The sequence below is a fragment of the Rhipicephalus sanguineus genome, chromosome 8 (genome assembly GCF_013339695.2).
Source record: "Rhipicephalus sanguineus isolate Rsan-2018 chromosome 8, BIME_Rsan_1.4, whole genome shotgun sequence".
In the NCBI taxonomy this organism is placed as follows: domain Eukaryota; kingdom Metazoa; phylum Arthropoda; class Arachnida; order Ixodida; family Ixodidae; genus Rhipicephalus; species Rhipicephalus sanguineus.
Window position 1 is genome coordinate 96,526,345 of NC_051183.1, and position 6,939 is coordinate 96,533,283.

The following is a 6,939-nucleotide window of genomic DNA, read 5'->3' on the forward strand; positions in this document are numbered from 1 at the left end:
AGCGACGTTTCAATCATTCCAGGACGCGTCCGCTCGACGCCTTTCGTGGAGCGAACGCTTTCCACGCCGTCCTTCGCCAGTGTGTTGGGTTTCATAGCCGCCGCTGCGCCGCTTGTTTTTGTACGTTTGTTGATAGGTAGCAGCACACTGGAAGCGATTTGCTTGTTGACGGGTCTGAGAGCAAAATCGCAAAATGTTCTCCGTGCCCAGACGTCTCTCTAATTGTAAACGTGATGACGCGGAGTGGTCGAAGTCGTTCGGCGGAGGAAATTCTTCAGATTGCTTTCAGCAGTGATGTTGAAAGAAACCATCGTGATGACGAGGATTTTTCACTGGACGCAGAAGACGGAAAGCACCGAGAGTGACAGCGACGATAAACCATCAGCTGCTAACTCACGAGGAGCTAGTTGCACTTCACGTTCCCTCGTGCGTTTACGTTCTTTCACGCTCGTAAGTCACTTTGATTGTATTTAATGTATAATATCCTTGAGTTAGATCAGAATAAAAGCATAGTTCCTCTTGTGCATTGCATGTATCACAATTATTGTGGATATTATGGAGCGCCGCATCGCCAACTCGCTCGAGCTCCACCAGCGAAGCGAAATGGTTAGAGCGATGCAACGTGCAGTCACGGCCACAATCCACGCCTCTCGGCTAACATCTTCGATGTTGCGAAAAGCATACGTGCGCATTCTTTTCTATATTCATGTTTCGATCGTGCTGATCGAACCTGGAACATGCGAGTGAAGTGAATTGCAGACGGCTAGAGTCTCAGCATTGCTGTGACACAAGCGCTGCTGAATGGGATGTTAAATGCTTGTGTTCCGTTGAAGACGTAACTCCGCGTTCCCGACTGCGCAAGTAATGACGACGGCGTATTATGTTTGCAAACCATCACCACGTTAAACGTGCGGTCCCGTGCTGCAGCGATGACGCTACTCGCTGGCGGCCTAATTCTGCGACCAATCCGTCAGGCAGACTCGGTACGTACAACCTCGGAGTGCCGTTCAGCTCATACTCAATTTTTGTTCATGCAGGTTTATGTAGCATGCACAGGATTTCGCGAAGCATCGTTATGCACGGTAACGGAGGTGAAATATAACCTTTCACACCCCAGCAAATAATTAGGTGGCGAGTACTTAGCACTTTCCATGGTTTGGGAAAGTATTTTAGTCTCATATCCATTTCAGCACAGCTCATGACTTCATCCGGTGAGAGTGGCACGCCGTACGTCCGCACGTCCTATCTATTCCTATATGCTAACAAACGGGTTGACCCACCTCCTGGCGCCATCTTGAAAAGCACGGCGCGCCACCTATAGTTCGTGGGCATCGCGAATTCTTTCGATGACGGATACGTTGCGCCGAGTTGCTTCGAGCGAGGAGGCCAGTGTAAGCGCGGCGAGTGACGGACCGATCGCAAGCAGAACCTACGGCAGCGGTAGCTCAGGCAATAGCTACTCTGTTCGAAAGAGCTGTGAAGGAGAAACTTATGGCGCTGACTCATTTTAGTGGCAGTGGCTAATAGAAAAACAATTTACCTCTTTTGTGTGCAATTTTCATCGGATTCCGTTCCCTCTTTCATAAATGAACATCCAATTTTAACTTTAAACTACGTTTTTCTCAAAACACACTTTTTGGCAACTTTTTCAGCGTGCCCCTATTGTTTTTAGAACTTCTGGTGCTCGGATGTGCAATAATATTTTCTAAAGTGTGAGAAGTGCAGTTATTTCCTCTAAATGGAAATATTAGGTATGCATATAAGAAAATTTGTAAGTTAACGTTTGCTGGTGTCTGGGTAATATGGACTTCCCATGTTTGAATTTTTCACGTCTAGTAAACATTTTGTATGCAATTTTCGGATACTTTTCGGCACTCCACAGTTCAAATGGAACACTATGAGCCAACAATTGTCAAATTATATAGAAGTTTAAGGATCGAAAGATGGGCGCTACAAGGCCATGTTTTACACATTTGTTATGGTGAGAACAAAAAGTATGCACCTTACAAAAAACTAATTACACATTTGAAATCGGCACAAAACTATCTACAAACAGCTGAAATTTGATTGCTCCAGGGCGAATATTAAAAAACTGTTTTCGAGTAGCTTCTCTCCTTAACCAGAAAAAAACTCACAGATTCGCCGGAAAGGCGAAGCAACGAAGGGGCAAGCAACAAAAAAAAGATTGTTATACGAAGTAAGGCTACCAGCTAACTCCTTTAGGATCCGATCTCCAGTAACTCGACAAAACGCGGGTGTTGGTAATACGGCCGCACCAGGAAGCGAAACGGTATTCGTTCTGCCTGTCGTCTCAACGCGAATAAGCGGTGAAAGTACAGCGCGTACAAAGGTAGTAGACGTCTACTGATGTATGTCGAGATAGCGCGAGCGACCGTGCCCTTTTGATCAACCTTCGCATTTTCTGCCCGACAGAAACACCGCGCCCGTTACCCCCCCCCCCTCCCCCCCCTACCCCAAAGGCGCACCGTCCCTTCGCCGGACAAAAGACGGGAAGGGCGACTCCTCTCTACTTGAGGAGTCATCTATGTCAGGCCTCGCACTCGGGGCAAGGTTATCGCACGCGCACTTCGTGCGACGGAGATGGCCGGCTCGTTTCATATCTGCTTGAGCCGCGTTCATCTGCCGCGCTCGCGCGATCTTCCCTTTTACTCCCAGGTCGAACATGCCAGGCGCAGAGTGATGTTATCAATTTGGACATTATACGGATCACGACGGCGACGACAAAAACCCGCCGTGAGTGTTCATATAATTGCTATCGCAATGAAAAAGACGTAGATGTGCTAACCTAAGCTGGAAGAATGGGAAATAGAAGGCGGGAGAGAGGGTTCAAGAAATGTGCGAAGAATTCGCGCAAGCGAGTGGGACTGCACCGCTTCGTCATTGGCATTTGCAAAGGCTAGTCGTCTGCAAGAGTTCACGAAGAGTTCGCTATATTATGGATCGACTTGCGGATGGAAGCGATGCTTCAACAGCACTTGCAGGGAAAGTGGCCGTACGTCCAGTCACCTCAGCACATTACGAAGTGTATTTGTCTTTTTACAGCAACTCAACGACCGCGGCCGAGTGATTAGTTGATGTCTTCTTCGGTGCCGCAGGCCTCGCGCTGTGCCTAGCACTGTCGATAATTCCACTGAGTGTACTTGCTTGCGTCGGACACCTCTAAAAGACTACCAATATGAACTGATGTGAATGTTTATACTTGCCAATTAAGCAAATCATGTCACAAACAAATGTGGCATGAACCTTCTCCAGGCTTCTCTGAGTTCCTACTAAATGCATTCGAGTGCTTTTTGGCATTACCGTTCGAAACTAAGAAATAAACAATCGCTTAGCCCTCTCGTAAGCCGTGGCGTGCTTCCTACATTTAATAGAGCGATTTTGAGATATAACGCCGCCCTCTTTATGCGCAATCTACTAATGATTGTCATAGAAGAGATTTCGCGTTGGTGTAATGCTGTGCACTTGGCACACAAACTTTACAGACGCAGAGTGGTGCTCTATAGCTTTGCGCAGATGTCCTCGGGCTAATTCGAAATCTGCATTAGTGGAAACGTCGATATTGCCTTACAACGAGACTCATGATTGCTAAGCAAATATGAGGACGCCTCTTTCTTCTCGTGCTTCTCCACTGTTTGTCTGAAGTTTGCAGCATTGTTAAGTTTTTGTGGAATCGATACAACGGGAGTGCAATTGTTTGTTGCAGTCACGAATGGCGTAGCCAACTTTGTCGTGGAAGTGATGGTGCGCGTCTTCAACGCAACTCGTGTGGACATATTGGTGGCTTCAAATCAAGGTATGGACATTTTAACCGTGTTTTTTCATGCTTCTTGCACTGCCCATGTGGGAGTCACGCGGAAGTGTGATTCACTCACATGGAAGGCATTCACAAAGGAAGTGTTACTCTATGAGTACTTTGTGAGCTTCGAGGTACAAGATTAGTAATGTGGCATTTGTAAGCATGCATGGGTGGTGAGTTCATGTACTTTCGCTGCATTCCTTTTCAGTTCATGCGGCCAGAGTTATAAGCTCAAAACTCCACTTGTCTGCGATTGTAACCTCCACAGTGAGAATCACCTCCAACGAGATATCTGGTTTTCTGAAACGTGCGCACGACGGGCTGCCCACTACAAAGTTCTACGTCATATGCCTCCTCTCGCTACAAGAATAGCTGCAGCATTCATTCCCACTGGTGAGATATCTTCAGTCAAGTAGCCTGCTGCTGAAGTCCAGGTCGTGGAGAACTTCAGGCTCGTATTCGTTGGGGAAGCGGGAAACTTCGCATACGGTTTACAAAAATTATTGACGAAACAATTTAAATGTCGGCCTGGGACAAGGCAGGTCCAATACAACTGAACTCAATCTCAGTTATAACTAGGGGTGTGCGAATATCAAATTTTTCGAATACGAATCGAATGCGAATATCCACCTACGAATATCGAATCGAATATCGAATATCAAAGGAAAAATGCCTCCACAGTAACAATATTTTATTTAACATGTAGCTATTTGAAAAAAAAATCATTAAAAGCCTGACTGGCAACACAACATACACTGCTATCTCCAGAACACAATGTCCAGGCCAGCACAATGCACATCACAACACAAGCAAATATCACGGCACAATGAAAGTAATGACTACATGTTATCATGAATAAATATGAGTTGCTCCACATGATCAGGCAGCAGGCGCTCCCTTGTAACAGACAACCCCAGTCCCCCTCCCCCCCCCCCCCCCCCCTGCCACTGAAAAGGCACGCTCGCTTGGAACAGAAGTGGCTGGTATAGGGAGTTACACGGGGCAAAGCTTTGCCAGACTGGGGTATCTGAAGGTGCCTACAGCCCGCCACCAGTCACGTGGGTCACTGTCTTTGTTCAGAAGTGGTCCCGCATAGTGAACGAGTGGTAGTGCGGCACGTTACGGCCGCATAATATTGAAAATGTACGGTTACATGATCGCCAACAGCGCTGCACGTCGGAGATGCACCAGCAATAAATCATACGTATTGGGGCGCTCGTCGCAGGCAGATATCGTGCCTCCGTGTACTTACGATGTTTATCGCGCATCTCGGTAACGTTTTAGCGATACGAACGCAGCAGAAATGTGGAAGACGAGTTATTTTATGCATGATAATCGAAACGCATATTCGAATTTTTCGATTATTCGAAGTTATCGAATATTCGAAACTTTTCAATTACACGATTTTCGAATCGAATACGAATATTTCGAATGTAATATTCGACGAATATTCGAAAATTTCGAATATTCGCACAACCCTAGTTATAACGTATACCACTCCGCAAAGGTTCTGCTGTGAAGATCACTATAAACGAACTCATTTTCTCCGCGAACTTGCGTACTCGCGCAGGAGGCCATCTACACCTGTTATAATCTCAGCGGACCAACGTTTGCTGGTAAAAAACACAGAGGACGCCCGACCTTCGCCTAGAAGAGTACAACACGATAGTGTGACCGCGTCCCGTTCGCATCAACATCTCATTCGCTTTCCAGGCGTAGGCTCTCGGTAGACACCTCGGCCGTCATGCAAGCAAAGCAACGTTTGTGCGCGAAACATTGACTGTTTCAAACTCTCTTACAATGCACGCCTACTGCAAGTACGGTTACGAAGTTCTCACTGCGCCATAATTTATCATTTTGCGAATCAGCAGAGTGTCCACCACACGCCTCTGAAGGCAATACGCGCAGCTGCAGACCTTGTTGATGATGTTGCTCCTGGTGATGGTCGATTAAGACTGAGCGCTTTGTTGTGGGGGGGGGGGGGGGTCACTTAAACCGCCCACTCGTTCCGTAATTCACATCGTGTGACAAATGGTGCAACTCTACTCGTCTCCCACGCAATATCGCATGTGTTAACGAGAGTGGACGAGTTTATACTTGTGACGGATGTTCTGCTGTCTTACTGTTGCCCATTCTCAATGAAAAATAACGGCATTAATTCCCACCAGATCAACCAGCATTAGACACATATGATTGACTCCTACTGGATTGTACTCGGTAATGGCAGTAACTTCGCCCGCCTGATATTGCAGCAAAAACCCTGCTCATTTTACTTCATGACGGCCACAAAAGAAGTAAGTGAGCATTAACCTCGCAATGTTTTTTTAAATCCTGCTGTGCTGGTACAGAGCCCGAACGTTCGCGTTAGTACATTCTCGGAGAACGTCCATGGGCTAAAATGCGCAGCCATGTGCATGCTTGTGTCTTTGTATCATGGTGGCCTCTGAGCAGGCGAGAAACTTATATATGGGCATGAAACAAATAAAAGCTGTCAAATAGCCCAACAGGGGAACTTCAACAGGGGCGTTAAGCAGCTTTTATTTTGCTTCGTACAGGTAATGCATATAGTACTCAACATACATATATATATATATATATATATATATATATATATATATATATATATATATATATATGTATATATATATATATGTATGTATATATATGAGTGAGAAGAAGGACTCACGTACGAAATGTAGTTTTATTAACGTTTCGGCTGGTGGGCCAGCCTTCGTCAGAATATCTCTCTCTCTCTTTCTCTCTCTCTCTCTCTCTCTCTCTCTCTCTCTCTATATATATATATATATATATATATATATATATATATATATATATATATATATATATATATATATATATATACAGTAATAATTACTTCGTTGCCTTCATTTTGTCATAATTTACGTTAGGCCGTTGAGTAGGAGTATGTCAGACAGTTCGTCGTAGATTGGCCTGACACAGCACCAGTTACTTTTAACGAAGTAGCCACCACAAGTGCCCTGTAAGATGGGCCTGCCACGAGACAGGAGTAGAAAAATATTAAACGATCCCTGAGTACGATGCTACATAAAATTAGAGTGTCCTCACTGCTAGACTAGAATGGCTGAATAACGTTCTGCTGT